We start from the raw sequence: 19,419 nt of genomic DNA, 5'->3' as shown, positions 1-19,419 counted from the left end.
GGCAGCTTCCTTCACCTCTAGGCCTATTAAGGCCCCAATCCTGCAAGGGAATCCATGCAACTCTTTTGATGTCACTAGGGAGCTGGGTGGAGCAAGGCCTAACTTCTCAACAACAAATTCAGGGACAGAAACTTGCAATAAAAGTTGAGTAAAATCTCTCTATATAAACAGACCTTTTTCTTTAACTGAACAGTAAAATCCTGGCATTCAGATTAGCTTTGTCACTTTTTATCCGTTAACATGGAAAATCAGAATCTCTGTGTGTAACACTAAGATGGCATTACAATTAAAGGATTTTTTTAAAAAGAAAGACCAATGGCAGGGAGTCATTAGCAAAATTGGGGCGGGGATGATTTTCTTTTTGTAAAAAGTCAAGAGTAGGCACTTGTTAGTCATGGATGTTTGACAGGATTATGGAATGGAATGTGGATATGAGACCTTTGGATCTACTTCTACCGGAGGTCTGTGACAGCCATCAGGGGGCCTGCAATGCCCACATTCTCTCTCTGGCCCAGGAGGAGGTGGGTAGGCTGGCGAGCTTTGGTGTTGCGCTCCGATGGGGATGGTGTGGAGGGGCTGATTCATTCTAGTTATGCTGTCCCTGGGTTATTTGATTTGTTACTTGGGTAAATGATGAGTCTGTTTACTTATTGCAATATTTTTAAAAGATTGTCAAGGGCCCCCAGAGTATGGGATGGGCATTCTCTCATGGTAGCTTAATAAAAAAATAAATAGAGACCCAAAGGTGAAAAGATCAATCAATCAGATTAAGGCTATGTCTACACTTAAAGTGCTACAGCAGCCCCGCTACAGCGCAGCTGTGAGGTGAAGCACCTCAGTGTAGACACTTACTACAGAGATGGGGTGTGTGTGTGTGTGTGTATGTGTGTGTGTCTCGTTGGTGTAATTAACCCACCTCCCCAAGATATTGATGGAAGAATTCTTCCATTGACCTAGTACTGTCTGTACCACGGTTAGATCGGTTTAATTACATCTCGCAGGGGTGTGGATTTTTCACACACCTGAGACGTAGCTCTGCCAGTGTAACTCTCCAGTGCAGAGCAGCCCAAAGGAAGAAGTATGTTTTGACTGGTAAGGTACAGGCTACACACATGGATCATCATAACCTCATCTACCAAGATACAAGACCATCTACACACAGTGCTATTCTGCTATGCAAGCAGAAGTTCTCCTTTAGCCTAGGGCCCAGATCTTCAAGTCAGGTGCCTAACTCCTATTGTGCCTATATACCTTTGAGGATCTGGGCCAAAATTGCTTGTGCTCTTTGAACCAGGAGGCCTTGGATTCTATCCCTGCTGTCATACTAAGTGTCCAGTGGCCAGCATAGTGACAATGTTGAAATCCTGGATGGTCAGGGGTTTTGTTACATTCTCATTTGCCACCTTCCTGTCACTCAGCAAAATGGAACCAGCGATGGTGTGAGTTCCCTGTGTGGTACAGCCACTGGGACATCTCAGAACTGTCGCGTGCTGTTTAGAACTCAGTTTAGATTGACAGGGCTGACCGCAGCAGCGTTGTGAGTCTGACCTCAGTGGCTGTTCAGCAGCTGAATATTGGTTTAGAGCCTAATCCTGCACCATGTTGCTCCCCTCCATCTGTAGCGCCCAACACCTGGCAGGATCGAGCTTGTTAGGGAAAGAATAAAAGTGGACGAGATGTAAACATGCAGCTGTTTCTGAAGGTCTGGTTCAAAGCCCGTTCGGGGCAGCAGCACATGTAAAGCCAATCCTGCACTTTTGAGGACAGTGGGGGTTTTGCCATTGGTTTCAGTGGGAACAGGATCAAGGCCCTTAGTCTGGAGTTTGGCTGCCTAGGGATGTGTGAATTGAGTTGGTTGTCCTGAATGTGCTGCTGACTGGTCAATCTGGGTGCGGGGGAGGTGCTGAGTGATTCACTGAGGGCTACACAGAGAAGGTATGGAGGGGGAAAAAGATAGCAAAGGCCCTTCTCCTGAAGAGTCCTAGCGAGTCAGGGAGGGCTGAGTGATGGGCAGTGACAGGCAGAGAGGAGTGAAAGAGATTCCAGCCGTTGCATCGCATCACAAAAAAAAAGTCACTAGAAATGTCAAGGCCTCAACATAAAGCTGTGTTGTAACTAGTACAGCTCGTCTCTCAAGTGGGGGGTGGTTGTTCTATTCTTCTGTTGACCTAGCGACTGCCCCTCGGAGAGATGGGTTACCGCAGTGACGGAAACACCCCTTCAGCCAACATAGCGTTTACCCTACAGTGCTACAGCAGCACAGCTGCAGCGCGGTAGCTTAAGGTATGTCTACACTGGCAGAGATACAGCGCCGGCAGCAGCGCGGTAGCTTAAGGTATGTCTACACTGGCAGAGATACAGCGCCGGCAGCAGCGCGGTAGCTTAAGGTATGTCTACACTGGCAGAGATACAGCGCCAACCATTACAGCACTCCTCAGAGAGCTGTTGTGTGTTCACACTGTCAGCTGCCTGCGCAATAGCGTGTTCACACTTGCAGCATTTGCAGCGGTATTTGGAGTGGTGCGCTCTGGGCAGCTATCCCACAGAGCATCTCCTCTTCTGCCACTAAGAGTTGTAGGAAGGCAGAGGGGGTTGCGGAGCATCCTGGGTCCTGTCCCAGTGTCCTGTGATGCATTGCTTTGCATCCCAGCAATCCCTGTGCTTCTGTCCGGATTTGGCGCCATCTTTCAATGGTTTGTGTGTCTGCCTCTTCAATCTGCAGGAATGGATCCCTCACTGTTGACCAATATGCTGCTCGCTCTCACTAACACGTCACAAGTGGCAGTGGAATTATTCCTTAAACTACAAATGCAAGAGGAGTTCGACATTGATCTCGCCACACGTACCAGCTATGACACGAGATTGCTTGTGGCATTCATGGAGGTGCTGACCACAGTGGAATGCTGCTTTTGGGCTCAGGAAACAAGCACTGAGTGGTGGGATCACATCATGATGCACATCTGGGGTGAGGAGCAGTGGCTGCAGAACTTTCAGATGAGAAAAGCCACATTCATGGGACTGTGTGATGAGCTCACCCCAGCCCTGCGGCGCAAGGACATGAGAATGAGAGCTTCCCTGTCACTGGAGAAGCATGTGGTGATTGCACTGTGGAAGCTGGCTACTCTAGACTTCTACCGATCGGTCGCTAACCAGTTCTAAGTGGGAAAGTTGACTGTTGGACTCGTGTTGACAGAAGTGTGCAGGGCCATTAATTGCATTCTGCTCTGAAAGACCGTGACTCTGGGCAATGTGCGTGACATTGTGGATGGCTTTGCACAAATGGGCTTCCCTAACTGCAGAGGGGCAATAGATGGCACTCATATTCTAATTCTGGCACCAGACCACTTAGCCACCGAGTACATTCATCAGAATGGGTATTTCTCTATGGTTCTCCAGGTGCTTGTGGATCACTTGGCGCTCCATAACTTTTAAGAGCCATTCCGTGGCTTCATTCTGACATGCCGTGTTCTCCTTTCAGTCCTTCTTCTCACTGTCCTGACACTCTTTCAGTTCTTGTTTTTCAGCCACGGAGTGCACCATGACATCACCCAGAAAGTCCTCTTTAGTTCTTCGTGGCCACTTTCTAATTCTGTGCAGCCGTTCAGCTGGCGATAACAGAGAGGGAGGCTGGGCTCCCAAGGTCATATCTGTGGAGCCAAAATGCAACATTTTACAGAAGCAGCATTGTTTGGAACACAGAGACCACTGAGTCAGTGATTTAAAACACAGCCACGATTCACATACCTGTCACTAATTGGCTGACCCCAGGCAAGCTCACATGAGCCAAAAGACCCCCAAAATGGTGAGGAACCGCAGGGGCAGGGGAAATCAGTGTTCCAGGACTGTACTGTACACTGGGCACGTGGCTCTTGGGGGGAGACAGCACTGTGGGGGGGGGCTTATAATCATTCTTGTCCCCCCATTTTCCACAGGCTGTGTTCATTAGGGAAGATATCTCACTGCTGAGGGTGAGCAGGGAATCAAGGGAGGGTCTTCTCCAAGACTGCGGCTTCCGCCCTGGCCCTTATGTGGCTCACCTGTGTGTGGCAATGGTCCAGACCCCCCCTCCCAGTGAGGACAAAGTGGCATGTGAAAGTTACCCTTAATGGGGCAAGAAACAAAGCAGTTCTGCCAAAGAACCTGCAGCAGTAGATTGCCCAGTGTCTCCATGAGAGTTTCCTGGAGATCTCTGAGGTAGATTCCTGTGAAGTGAGGGAGTCAATCAATACCCTCTTCCGCCACTCAGACTAGATATGCGCTGGTACGTGCATCATACAGACACAAGCCTTCTTTTTGCAACCCTCCTGCCCCAACAACTCGTTTCAGCAATTCCTAAAATCAAAGCCACTTACCAGGGGCCTCCTCTCCTGTTTGCACGTCACCAAGCTCCGACTGCTGTGACTGGCTAGCTTTCTCCAGGGTAGAAAAGAGCTCCTGGCTGCATGCATCTCTGACCTCCAAGTCATCCTCTGCCTCTGGGTCCCCCTCCACATCTTTGTCCAAGATTTCCTCCTCCTGGCTCCATCCACTCTCGACTGGCACGCAAGCCACCAAAGTATCCATAGTGGCCTTCACAGTGGGGTTGCCACCAAGTATTGCATCTAGCTCTTTGTAGAAGCAGCAGCTCATGGGCGCAGCACCGGAGCGGTGGTTTGCCTCCCGTGCCTTGTGGTAGGTGTTCTGCAGCTCCTTCACTTTGACCCTGCACTGCAGTGTGTCCTGGTCATGGCCCCTTTCTGTCATGCATCGTGAAATCTGTCTGTAGGTATCATAATCCCTACGGCTGGAGTGCAGCTGGGACTGGACAGTCTCCTCTCCCTGAATGCTGATGAGGTCCAGCAGTTCGGCATTGCTGCAAGCGGGGATTGCCTGGTGCGTGGAACAGGCATGGTCACCTGGAAAGATGCGCTGAGACCACTGCACGCATCACTGAGCAAACAGGAAGGGGCCTTTCAAAATTCCCAAGAAATTTAAGGGGTGGGGCTCACAGTTGGTCACCTGAGAGCAGGGCAGTAGAGTTCAAACCGATGTCCAGAGAGGCAAGAATAGGCATTGTGGGACACCTCCCGGAGGTGTACTGATATACCTATGCCAGTAAAGTGTTCCTAGTGTAAACATGGGCACAGTTCATAGAATCATAGAATCATAGAATCTCAGGGTTGGAAGGGACCTCAGGAGGTCATCTAGTCCAACCCCCTGCTCAAAGCAGGACCAAACCCAACTAAATCATCCCAGCCAGGGCTTTGTCAAGCCTGACCTTAAAAACCTCTAAGGAAGGAGATTCCACCACCTCCCTAGGTAACCCATTCCAGTTCTTCACCACCCTACTAGTGAAAAAGTTTTTCCTAATATCCAACCTAAACCTCCCCCTCTGCAACTTGAGACCATTACTCCTTGTTCTGTCATCTTCTACCACTGAGAACAGTCTAGATCCATCCTCTTTGGAACCCCCTTTCAGGTAGTTTAAAGCAGCTATCAAATCCCCCCTCATTCTTCTCTTCTGCAGGCTAAACAATCCCAGTTCCCTCAGCCTCTCCTCATAAGTCATGTGTTCCAGCCCCCTAATCATTTTTGTTGCCCTCCGCTGGACTCTCTCCAATTTATCCACATCCTTCTTGTAGTGTGGGGCCCAAAACTGGACACAGTACTCCAAATGAGGCCTCACCAGTGCTGAGTAGAGGGGAATGATCACATCCCTCGATCTGCGGGAAATGCCCCTACTTATACAACCCAAAATGCCATTAGCCTTCTTGGCAACAAGAGCACACTGTTGACTCATATTCAGCTTTTCGTCCACCGTAACCCCTAGGTCCTTTTCTGTAGAACTGCTGCCCAGCCATTCGGTCCCTAGTCTGTAGCAGTGCATGGGATTCTTCCGTCCTAAGTGCAGGACTCTGCACTTGTCCTTGTTGAACCTCATCATATTTCTTTTGGCCCAATCCTCTAATTTGTCTAGGTCCCTCTGTATCCTATCCCTACCCTCCAGCGTATCAACCACTCCTCCCAGTTTAGTGTCATCTGCAAACTTGCTAAGGGTGCAGTCCACACCATACTCCAGATCGTTAATGAAGATATTGAATATACTGGCACAACCCCTAGTGTGGATGCAATCATATCAGTATAAATGTACTTTCATGAATAAGCACATTTATACTGGTATAACTGCATCCACACCAGGGGATTGTACCACTGTAACAATACCAGTGTAGCTGAAGCAGTACAATTTTTGTGTATGGACAAGGTCATAAGTCCCCCCCCCCTTCCCTCCCCCACAGAACCTCCTCTTGTAGCAGGCACAGCTCCTAGTTTCTAATCACAGTTCTGGTTTTCTCCTTAGCTGGCAAACGACCCTCCCCCTATTTTGTTTTCTAAATTGAGTCAGACCTGGAGAAAAATTAGAGGAAATGGTTTGTGAACTCAGGCAAATTTTTGAGCCACCCAAAGATGTCTGTCTGACTAGCCCTTGCAAAAGCCTCCATGAGGTCTCCCCAGCCCTTAACACAATCATGTGAGCTCCAACCAGCAGAGCTTTTGACAGAAGGTAGGAAGGGAAAATCTTGGTAGGAAGGAAAAAGCTTTTGAAAATCTCGATGGCTGCTTATCTGCATCTTTATGTGCCTAAATACCTCTAAAAATCTGACCCAAAGTGGCTAGTTGAGACCTTTTGCTTATTATTAATGATCCACTACTTGGACCCTCTGGGCACTCCTACCATTCAATTCAGGGTACTAAGCACTTAAAAGGAGATGTTTGACTTGCAATGGGATTTAGGGTCCTAAGTCACTTAGAGCTGTTGAAAATGTTGCCCAAGAAACCAGTTGCCAATTATGCCTTTGAAAATGATCAACTCCAAAAGCCGAGCGCCCATGTGCTGTAGGAGCACAGAGAAGAAGACAGGAATCTCAGTCAGATGAGGAAAATATAAGGAGTATCGCAAATGCAAGCTGAGCTGCACCTGAGTGGTGGAGAATATGATCTAGAGGGCAGGGCGTGTGCTTCTGTAAACTCTCGCTGAGTGGCATGTTCATCACTGGATGTGTCAGTTTCCTTTTCAGAGGAGAGGGCAGAAGGAGGGTCTTTTCCAAAGCATGTGAGTAAAGAGCCATGGAGATTCAATCTTTTCCCAAGGAAAGGTTCCAGGGTGGCACAGAATATAAATCTTCAGGTTGGATTTTCTTTAAAGGATTTTGCTGCTTCTTCAGTGGCCTCCTCGTGAAACCAGCAGGCTGCTGCCTTGAGCCCAGCTTTGCAGAAAACAGTCTCCAGTAAACAATGGCTTGCCAACTACAGAACCAGTTTCTCCTCCCTTGGTTTTCACACCTCAACTGCTAGAACAGGGCCTCATCCTCCCTGATTGATCTAACCTCGTTATCTCTAGCTTGCTTCTGGCTTGCTTATATTTACCTGCCCCTGGAAATTTCCACTCTTGCATCCGAAGAAGTGGGTATTCACCCACGAAAGCTCATGCTGCAAAACATCTGTTAGTCTATAAGGTGCCACAGGATTCTTTGCTGCTTTTACAGAACCAGACTAACACGGCTACCTCTCTGATAGTAAACAATAGCACCTCCCACACCCTGTCCACCACAGTGCAAAGCCTAAGGGGGCTCATTGAAATGTGAATGCCCTTAAGACCAGGCAATTGAAGAAACAATCAACCAGCTGGGTCAAGGGGCACCTGAAAACAGGGGAGATTGGAAAGGGACCCTGGCTGGGCTGCATCCTTAGGGCCTTGTGCACTCTGGGCTTTGCTTATGTAAACTCCCCCAGGCCCCAGGGGCTTTTTTTGATTTTGCTGGCAAGCAGGGGCAGGGCCGCCGCCAGTTTTGCCTGCGGAGGATCCGCTGGTCCCACAGGCAAGCCACCGGAGGCAGCCTGCCTGCCGCCCTCGCGGCGCCGGCAGAACGCCCCCTGCGGCTTGCCTCCCCAAGCATATGCTTGGCGTGCTGGGGCCTGGAGCCGCCCCTGAACTCCCCACTGGTGATAGCAACAGGCGTGGGGAGCTGTAGTGGAGGGAGGACTTGGGCATATTTACCGAGAGCAGGTCTATCTACAGTGTTTAAAAGATCAGCAGCCATGAGAGCCTATGCTGACCTGGTGTGTGAGCTTGGGCAAGGCAGTCACTGAACCTGTGTGCCTTGGTTTCCCCTCCCACCCTTTGTCTATCCTGGCCATTTAGACTGTGTCTACACTGCAGCGGCAGCTAAAGACACTTGCTACAGCAGTGGAAGGGTTTTTCTCATCACTGTAGTTAATCCACCCCCTCAACAGGCGGTACCTAGGTTGACTGAAGAATAACTCTTGATGTGGGGGGCACAATTTAAAGGTTCGGGAGGGAGCATGTGACCATCCCACATGTTGCCTCTGGACTGAGGAACAGCAGCAGAGCCAGGCAGCAGCGAGTGAACACTTCAGGGAGCATCTCATGGCAGCCAGGCCAGGGCCAGCTCCAGGGGGTGTCACTGGCCAGCACTGGGTTCCTTCAGAGGAGAGGCAAGAGCATGTCGGGGGCGCAGCTTGGATTTCTGCCACCTGCCTTGTCAGGGGAGCACCCAGATGTGCAGGGATGGCCCAGTTCAGGGAACATGGCAGGGAGGGCTGCTGGGGAGCCAACCAGCTCCCACTGTGTGGAGAGCCAGGGGCCCAAGTGGCCACACAGCTCCCACCAACTTCCGATCCACCGGCTCCTGGCAGACATGCCTCAGTTTGAAAACCTCTGTGCTAAATGGAAGGCACGTGACTCCGTGTGCCCACCTCCCACCCCATTTGCCCATCCTGGTGGCTTTGTGCCCTGGGGGGCTGCCCCACTGGCCGCTCAGGTTACGGCCCTGTCCAGTGCAGTCCCACAATGAGAAAGGGCTTGTTGTCTGGTTCTGTTTCAGATCTGGATGAAATTTCATCAGAACGGTCCAAGACAGCAGGACTGTTGCAGGGGAAACTGACCTTGCAAGAGTTGAGATGGCGGAGACCTTGCTAGATCAGCTGGACCCAGGAAATTTCCACCATTCAGGGGCAGACATCTCCCAAGAGCAACTAGCAGCATTTCGGCACTGTTGAATCCAGTCCTGAACCCTAGTCACAATTCCCCTTTGAACTGAAATCCTCTCCTCTCCCCCTAACCTAGCTCTCCCACTCTGCACTGCCTGGGCCTGGGGCCACATTTTATACTCTCTTTGGGTAGGTCTACACTTACCTGACGGGTCGACGGGCGGCGTTCGACTTCTCGGAGTTCGAACTATCGCGTCTAATCTAGACGCGATAGTTCGAACTCCGGATGCGCTCCCGTCGACTCCGGAACTCCACCACCGCAAACGGCAGTGGCAGAGTCGACGGGGGAGCCGCGGACTTCGTTCCAGCGGCGTCTGGACGGGTGAGTAGCCCGAACTAAGGTAGTTCGACTTCAGCTACGCTATTCGCGTAGCTGAAGTCGCGTACCTTAGTTCGACCCCCCCCTTAGTGTAGACCAGGCCTTTGTTTCCTTGCTCCAGCTACAGCAGGGGCCAGAGTGACAGAAAGCTCATGGGAAGGCCCGTCAGTATGTGACAACTGGGCCAGGTTTGCAGCCAGAGGTTCAGAGACATGGGAATCAAAGTGACTTAAACCCAAGCTTCTGAGAGCCTCCCCCCGCACCCATGCCACAGCCATGATGGGATTGATCTAATTTTTTCCACGGTTCTGTTTGCTCATTCATTTTGTGTATACTGTGGAGCTGGGAGATAATGGCTCCCGGAGAGCTCCCTGTTTGCTTTCTGACCTCCTGAGGGTAGGGGGAGATTGGGCTCCAGACTTAAGTGACTGAGCGGTTAATGAGTGACTTTAGGCCCGAGGTGGAAGGGTGAGAGGCAAAGCAGAGTTGAAGGGGTAAGGAAGGGTCCATCCAAACCTGGCAGCATCGCTCCAAAAACTCAAGGGTGCCTGTGTGGCTGGCACAGACGCCCAACATTGAATGGCAATTAATGGGAGGGGAAATGGGCACAGATTTAGCTGCCTCTGAAATGCCTTGGGCACAGCTGGTCTTTATTATAGCACGAAGACAGAAAGAGAAAAGTGTTTAAAAAGTAATAGGTACCAGCTTTATTGACTAGGGCAGGTTGGCACCTGTGTTCTTTGCACGCACCTGCTGGCATCTGAACACTAGACTAGCGTACAGGGAGGAAAATGGGGCACGTCAACTAACCCCATAGAAACCCTGGGGCCGGGGAGTGTTTGAGATGACCAGTGTGGAGGAATGGCAACTAGTTGAAATAAATAGAGGCAGATGGCAGGGAGTGTGGGCAGCTTGGTTATTGTTTATTGTTGTTATTTAAGTGCAGACAATATGCTCTGCACTAGGTAGGACATAAAAGGAACCTGGCCCTGCCCTAAACAGTTTATAATCCACATGGATGTCTGGCTTGTAAGCAGCCGGGATAGCATCCATGGGCTGATAGCATCCCAGGGATTTGAGGAGTGGGTCACAGTGCCATCGGCCAATGAGAATGCTCTGTGGGCTCCCATTGGCTGCTAGCACTAGTGACAGGCAGAGCAGCTGGGAGGTGTAAGTGTAGTGTAGCGGATAGAGCACTGCACAGGGAGTCAGGAGCGTTCTTATTGGCAGCCCTGTCCCTGGGACTTGAGTCAAGTGACTCCACTTCTGTGCCCCCTGTGGCAGTTTGGCCATTTTGGATTGTAAGGGCTTTCATCAGGATCTTTTCTAGGTAAAAGATAAGCCCCCATTGTTATCCACTGCTGGTTACAATGGTGGGAAAAGTAACACACAAATGGCTTGGGCATTTTTACAGCTCTGTGGGTTAGATACACTAATTAGTCTACACTACAGCCTCACTGATGCTACTGCTATTGGTAAAACAGGAGGTGGAACTTCCCGTTTTAGATACACCTAACAAGATTATTATTTATAAAGCCCCCTGAAAGTGTATGGCACCTTACAGAGAAGGGAGACAATGTCCTTGCCCCAAGAGTGCACAGCCTAAAAGTTGAGAGCCAATCTGTCCACCTAGGTTTTAATCAAGTATCTGTCACCATGAGAGCTGTGCGCTTCTAGAAAAAGCTGGGTGCAAGTTTGGAGAGGGAAGCTCAGGGAAACAGCAGTAAGATCATACAATTGCTTTGATTACTAACGCTCCCTCTTGGTCCCCCATTACCAAAGTCACTAAAGTGACTCACAATCTACTGTATTTATCCTGACTGCACTCCTGGCTGATAGACACGTGGGGAACTGAGGCCTGGACATCTATTTTTGTACTGCTTTCACTGTATCCGTTTAGGCCTGGTCTGCACATTGCTCTGTGCTGGTATAACAATGTCAGTTAGGGATGTGATATAAAGCTCATGCCCTGGAATGTATAGGAGTAAGCTATCCTGATATAAGTACCTTTTATTCTAGTGCAGCTAATGCATTAGGGGTTGTACTGATTTAACTCTATCCAGATCAAAATCATGCCCCAAATCAAAATAGTGAAATCAGTACAGAAACTCAGGCCTAAGTGACTTGCCCAGAGTCACCCAGGAAGCTGTGGTAGAGCTGGGAACCAAACCCATATATACTAAGCAGTGTCCTGACCACTGGACCATCCATCCTCAGTGGAAGCTTCCAGAACTAGTGTATTTTTAATGGTACCATTCCTGAGAGGGATGGGCCCAGGCTTGTAGCCCTGCTGGCAGTCATGAATTTCAGGAAGTGTCTTGGAGGGCAAAGCTGTTGTGGATCAGGTTAGGAAGGGGATTCCAGGTAGATGGTGGGTGCATGGAAGATGGCTCACGGACAGCAGTGGGAGAACCAAATGAAAGGGTGTGATGTGCTACACAGAGCACAGAAAGGAAGCTCTACTCAGTGGCCACAGGAAGTGTCCGCAGCTGTGCGACCAAAGGGGGACCACGGGATAAACCAGAGGTGAATCAGTTTAACGGTGAGCTGCTTGGATTGCAGTGCCATTCAGACACCGCAGTGGAGGGTATTTCAGAACCTCGATTGAATCCTGACAATGGGGCTTTTCCAACACACTTTTCCTGCCTATAGCCTTGTCTGTTCACATAAATCGCACTTTAAGGGGAAGTCCACATTTATATTTTACTGGAATAACGATGTCAGTTAGGGGTGTGGGGTTTTTTTGTCCTCGTGGTTATACTGGGAAAAGCCATAGTGTAGACACTGTTTTACCAGTACAAAGGTGCCTTATGCCAGTAGAACTTATTTCAATTCCTGTCCACATTAGGGGTATGTCTACATTGCAGCAGAAGGTGTAATTCCCAGCTCTGCTCAAGCTAGCACGCTAAAAATAGCAGTGTGGCCATGCAGGTACAGGCAGAGGCTTGGGCCAGCCCCCGAGAACGTACATGGGATCTCAGGCCTGGTCTACACCAGGGGGTCTCAACCTTTTTCTTTCTGAGGCCCCCCACAACATGCTATAAAAACACCAGAGCATCACCTCCACCCCTGACTCACCTCAGCAGGCCACCCAGCCTGTCTGGGTTGGGGGGGGGGCAGCTAGGGACTGTGTGCTGGGAGGGCTCCCTGTTCCCCAGGGGCTCTGCCAGCTGAGGAGCAGGGTCTCTATGCCCGGGCGGCTCTTACTGGCTGCATGTGCAAAGGGGGCTGGGAACTGAGGAGTAGCTTCAACCAGCACCAGCAGGAGAAGAGGGAAAGCTGCAGCTGCCTGCTCCATGGCACCAGCCAGAGCAGCAGCTGCCCCGCACTGCCCGACTCTGGCTTCCTGCCTCCGACCTGGCCAGGGAGAGATGGGCGGGGGGGCATGGAGCTGCCCCAGGCCTGCTCTGCTCTTGCACTGTAGTTTTTTTGGGGAGAAACACCCCCATGTCCCCCCAACTCTGCCCATGAGCTTAGGGCTTCTGCCCCATGGGGAGCACCAGCGCTTGGGGCTCCAGAATTCAGCTATGCTACTCCTGGCTTCAGCCCCGCGGGGGGCGCCAAGGATCGGGGCTTCAGCCCCGCGGGGGGCACTGAGGATTGGGGCTTCAGCCCTGCGGCTCCTGGCTTTAGCCCCGTGGGAGGAGCTGGGGCTCAGGCCCTGGGTTTTAACCGTTAAGAACGACTGGTCTATGCTACAGAGTTAGGTCAACATAAGGCAGTTTACGTCGACCTAATTATGTCAGTGTCCACACTAAGGCTTGCTCCCGCCAATGTTGTGCCCTCCTACTCTGATGTAATAACTCCACCTCCGTGAGAGGTGTAGGGCTTATGACGGTGTAGATAGGGCGACACAGTGTTGCTGTAGATGCTGCCAGTTACTTACATTAGCTGTTGGCTGTCATTCTTGTCAATTTCACGGCTCCTCTTGGGCTGTCAGCCAGGAGTAGGTGGGGGGCTCCTGCCAGATCCAGCGGTACCTCCCCCCCCCACCCAGCTCCCTGTTCCCAGCCGGGCTGCTGCCCACTGCCTGGGCTCCCTGCTCGGAGCTGGGCTGCCCCGGGGTCCCCAGTCAGAGCCAGGCTGCCTCTCGGCTCCCTGCTGAGCTGCTGCCGGGGCTTCTTTGCCCAGCTCCCTGCTTGGAGCTGGGCTGCTGCCCGGGGTCCCAGCTCCCCACTCCCAGCCGGGAGCCTCAATGCAGCTGGGCTCCCAGCAGGGAGCTGCATGAATCTAAGAGCCCAGGCCCAGGCCTCCCCCTCACTGCTGCCACTCTTAAGTCAGTGGAAGTGCTCCTGCTGAGGACATGCACAGACAGAAGGAGGGCAGCATGGACATGAACCGCTGACTGCAGTGGCTGTAAGTCAACCTAACTTAAGTCGACTTAAGTTTGTAGTGTAAATGTGCCCTCAGTTGCACTTGGGTGGCTAGCCAAAGTCGACACCCATGTCACTGCAGTCATGCTGCTTTTTTTAGTGAAGTAGCTTGAGCAGAGCTAGCATGTATACATCTACCAGTATTGTTAAAGCAGCAAAGCCTTCTAGTGTAGACAATCCCTACCTAAATCACTGCAGTTTAAATGGTGCAAGCTTCTAATACAGTATAGACACAGTTAAATCAGTTTACACCTGGGTTCAATTAATTTAATTTGAATTAAGTTAAATTGATTTAAACCAGGTGTAAATTGAATTAATTGTGTCACAGAAGGGGTTTGCTATGGCTAAACTAAATTCATTGCTAACTTGGTGCAACCTTTGAGTACAGACAATGCCTAATAAGAAGTAGATATTATTATCATCATCATCATCATCATTTCAGTTCATTTGCTAGTCATCCCGACTAGCTGTGTCAGTGAATTTTGTGTAGTTCCCAGGGGGGAAACAGGCACTATCATTTTCAAAGCAGGCTCCCTTGTGAGGGAAAGAACCTGCTTAAACAGCTGCTTTGCAGAATGTCATGTTTTAATCAAGCACCTGAAGAGTTGATGAGTTCTAAATTCATGTATGCTACTGTGTTCCTATGGGCTACAAGCACCCAGGGATGCTCAAAGGTGATGCATTGTTGTAACATATAGTCTATATTGCACCTGTGTATGAGCCTGCTGAGAAAAATTATGTTTTTAAAGCTGTTCTGAGGCTGGTTAGGTTCTCTTTTGATCTCTTTCTACTTAAGAATGACCGTACTGGGCCAGAGCAGTGGTTCATCTAACCCGATATCCTGTCTTCTGACAGTGGCCAGCGCCAGATGCTTCAGAGGGAATTAAAAGAACAGGGCAATTTCAAGTGATCCATCCCCTGTTGCCGTCCCAGCTTCTGCCTCTCATAGGTTTAGGGACACTCAGAGCATGGGGTTTGCATCCCTGACCATCTTGGCTAATAGCCATTGATGGACCTATGCTCCATGAACTTAGCTAGCTCTCTTTTGAACCTGGTTATGCTTTTGGCCTCCATAACATCACATGACAATGAATGCCACAGGTTGACTGTGTGTTGTGTGAAGAAATACTTCCTTTTGTTGGTTTTAAAGCTGCTGCTTATTAATTTCATCGGGTGACCCCTAGTTCTTGTGTTATGAGGAGGAGTAAATAACACTTCCCTATTCACTTTCTCCACAACAGTCATGGTTTTATAGCCTTCCATTATATCCCCCCTTAGTCGTCTCTTTTCTAAACTGAACATTCCCAGTCTTTTTAATCCCTCCTCATACGGAAGCTGTTCCATACCCCTCATCATTTTTATTGCTCTTCTCAGCACCTTTTTCAATTATAATATATGTTTTCTGAGATGGGGCGACCAGAGCTGTATACAATATTCAAGGTGTGGGCAGACCACAGATTTATATAGTGGTGTTATGATCTTTTCTGTCCCTTTTATATTATCTATCCAAGGGGGTCTCAAACTCCATTGCACCGCGACCCCCTTCTGACAACAAAAATTACTACATGGCCCCAGGAGGTGGGGCTTGTGTTTCAGCCCAGGGCCCCAGCAAGTCTAACACCAGCCCTGACGACCCCATTAAAATGGGGTCGCGACCCACTTTGGGGTCCCGACCCACAGTTTGAGAACCACTGATCTATCCCTTTCCTAATGGTTCCTAACATTCTGGTTGCTTTTTTGGCTGCCGCTGCACGTTGAGTGGATGTTTTCAGAGAACCATCTGTGTGGTGATGGTTAATTTACCATTTGCCTAAAGAAAGCCATGGGAGCACTTTGTAATTCAAATCATAATGTTTTGGATGGACCAACCTGCCCTTGGATTGGCTGTAAAATATTTGCTTTGGGTTTGGCATATGTGACAGCTATGCCTGGATAAATGTGATCTCAGAAGTTACTATGGAACAGCAATCCTCATGCTATCTTCAGCCACTGGGAGTTTGTTCTGAGGATATAACTCTTTTATCTTGTGTTTCATTGGTTGAGAATATTGTCACTCTAGTGTCTGGATGGAGTTAGGGAATGGGAGGAGATTTCCTGCTTTGGGATGCTTTTGTAGTTGAATTAGGCTACTTTATAATTAGCTATTTCTGGGATGCAGTGTGGTAGGGGTTAGAAACTGGGAGCTGGGAATTTGTGTTCCATTGCCAGTTCTGGCACTGACTCTCTGTGACCTCGTGTAAATCCTTTAATTTCTTTGTGCCTCGGTTTCCCCTCTGTAAAATCAAGTTACACATACCTGCTTCAAGAGTACACAAAAACAGAAGCACCTAAAATCAGGGGACACTTTGTAAAATTTGGACCTAAATTTCTAGCTTTCTGAGTGCAACCTGGAATGGAAATAGAATGACTATGTTCCATGTAGACAATCTAAAAAACAATAGCTCTGAGATGTGTTAATTACCTCATTCATATCAACAGGGTGTCAAAAGAACAGCATCAACTTGAAATCTAGTCAATTTAATAAATGAGTTCAGAGTATTTCAGGTACAAAGCCTGCCCTGCAGTCCTGACCAATTGTTGTGGTTTTAGAATCACAGTTTCTTAATTTTTAAATAAGTGTTTTTCACTCCTCTGAGGAAACTTACCCTACAAGCAGAACAGTGAAACTGACTATACATAAAGGGCTTGTTTAAATTTTTGCCACTTTAACTAAACCAGTGTAGTTAATGCACTAAAAATAAACCCTTGTGTGAATGCCTTTGCACCATTATAGAAGTGCTTACATTAGTATAGTTTATTTCAATTGAAGACTATACTGGTATAATACTGGTATAACTGTGTCCACACTAGGGCATATAACAATATAACTGTAGCAGTAAAAAAATCACACACACCCCCAACAAACATAGTTATACTGGTCAAACTTTTCTAGTGTAGACCAGACCAAAGTGCTGTCAAATGCACTAAATAAACAAACCAAAAAATATATATATTCTTCCTTCCAATCCCTTTCAATTCTAAGGGTTTTTCAGGTGTTACTTGTATCAATAGCAGGTACAATGTTATCAGCAGAAGTGAGGTTATTTTCAGTTGACTGTGTCTTTAGCTCTGATACCTGATTTTTAAATGTCAATATTTTAACACCCTGTCCCTGTTAATTTTAGCACAAACCTCCAGCTAATGGGCTTATCTGGTGCTGTTGGATGCAGCAGCGAAGATAGGAGGACATATAGCTATCCTCCATCTGCACTGCAACTGTAACTGTGTTGGGGACATGGTTACAACAGTTTAAAAAAAATGTAGATTACACAGGACCTTGCTATGACCCAGTAAAGTGAGCTGTAACCATTCAGGCACACCTATGTTAGAGTGATGGACACAGTATGGAAACCTGCGTGGGAGTGGGGTTGTCTGGGGTTTAACCTAGGTTCTGGCAACCCACTATCTACAGCTACACTCCCTCATGTAACTGTTGCAACCAGGTCCCGTGACTTGGTGACAGCTGCAGTGTAGGCAGGGCCTAACAAGATGCACTGCTCTCAGGGGTGGAGTTCTTGCCTGCCCTGATTCTCAGGGCCACCCTCTGCTTGAGTTGTACTCCCTGCCGAGAGAAGAGGTGGGAGCGAAGTGTGCGGCTCTGGGACTTGTCTGCCGAGGAAAGAGTGAGGGAATAAAAAATAAAAGTTCTCCCTGGCCATTTTTTACTGCTAGCCACTAGTGGCCCCCTCTTGGGGCAGCTCCTGTTCTCTCACTGTGCCCCCTACTTTCTGCTACCCCATGGGGCACAGCAGAGTGGGGAGCCACAGATGCCAGGGGGAGGAGGAGCAGGGGCAGGGCTGATCAGGGAAGAAGAGGATCTTGATTTTCCCTTTGTGGTCTCCCCAAAATGTACAGTTTAGGGTCCCACAGCAGGAGGGTGCAGGGCCCAGCACAGACCCCCACACTGCTTCTGGAGGTGGAACCACAGTGCATTTATTATTCATTATCCTTAGTACTGCATTAGCATCAGGGGCCCCCCACTGAGACTGTGCCAGGTGCTGTACAAACACTGAGGCCTGGTCTACACTTAAAAATCAGATTGACCTAGCAGTGTTGCTCAGGGCTGTGAAAAAGTTTGTGCCCTGAACATCATAGTTAGGTTGGCCAACTGCTGTTGTAGACACAGGGACACGTGGAGCTCCCATCGACCTAGTTACCACCTTGGAGAGGTGAATTCACTCCACCAAAGGAAACCCCCCTTCCCTTGCTGTAGGAAGCATCAACACTATCCTGCTACAGAGGCAGGTGCTGCACCACAGCCATAGTGAGACAGCCCCTTCTCTAGAGTGTACCAACTCCTGGCCACTCTGACCAGCTGTGCAGCTGTCTGTCTCTTGGAGGAGAGAGTCCAGAAGAGCAGTCTTTGTTATTAAGGGGGTTCTTCTGGGGGAAATTTGCAAGCTGTGCAACGGAGAACTATTGAGCTGGAAGTAGATTTGCAAAATGATTGGTGGGGAGTGGGATATGGAGAATCCTCTGGAAACGCTGGGGTCCTGAGAGGCACACACAAAGAGCTGGTGAAGATGCGTGTGAAACGTGCGGTAAAAATGTCATGCATTGGAATAGCCTGAAAGTGAGGGGATTGATCAAAATCAATATAAACCAGGCTAAAATCAGTCTAAGCGCACCCACAAAGGGTTTTGTGCTAGTTTAACTAAAGCAGTGTAAAAAAGGCATTGAGCTAAAATGGTGCAACTCTGACTCTAGACAAGGCCTGAGTTTCTGCACATGCTCACACACAGAGATACCTGTGGGGAAGGACCTCTCAGAAGAAAACCCTTTCTGCCCCTCCCCCACACCTGGGCCCATGAGTCAGCAATCAGTCCCAGGGAGCTACATTGTCCTGCAGGGTCCTTTGATGAGCAGGTCAAAAGAAAGAGCACTTGTTCAAAGGAATGCCTGTGCCTTTCAGTTGATGCCCATGGGAATTGTCCTGGGCAGGTACTTCTGTGCTTGGGCTAATCTCATGGCACTGCAGGCTGGGTAACACATCCTTCTGCACTCCAGCATCTGCCCAGGTGCAGTGCTGAAACCTCCAGCGGGTCTCTGGCTAATCTCAGGTGGAACAACTGTGCTTTGTTAAAAGGAGAAGACCAGCAGGAGCTCCCCAGGATGTAAGGTGAATTTTGTTTTTAAAGTTGTAGTTCCATCCCTTAGACCCTGTCTGCACAACTACAGCTGGGCCAGGAGACCAATTTACAACATTGTTGTCTCCCAGGTTGGCAACCATATGACTTCATTTTGTGGGACCCAAAGCTTTGGACATGTTGAAGGCTTCAGCATGCTGCAGAGATGCTGTTAAAACAGAGCTGGGGTTTCTCTACATTTCAAGTCTCCGGGGCTCCAAAGTGGTGATGTGTAGTGTGGGCATTAAGCTCTGCTCTTGCAAGGGCATTAACATGTGAGTTGTCCCAGGAAGTTAATGGGACTTGTCATGTGCATAAGTCCTTGCAGGTCCAGGGTCTTAATTGCTGAAAGGAAGAGAGCTGTAGTTATTTTAACAGGAGTTTCTGATGTCACCTGATTCTTGTCTTCCTACTGCTTGAGCTCATCCTGAGAGGTGCAAAAGAACATTTGCCTGCTAAACACTTGTGGCTCCATCCCATCCCTTTAGGATACCCACCCACAATTTGCAGCAGA

Source organism: Mauremys reevesii, linkage group 13 (genome assembly GCF_016161935.1).
Source record: "Mauremys reevesii isolate NIE-2019 linkage group 13, ASM1616193v1, whole genome shotgun sequence".
NCBI lineage: Eukaryota > Metazoa > Chordata > Testudines > Geoemydidae > Mauremys > Mauremys reevesii.
This window is presented reverse-complemented; position numbering follows the sequence as displayed.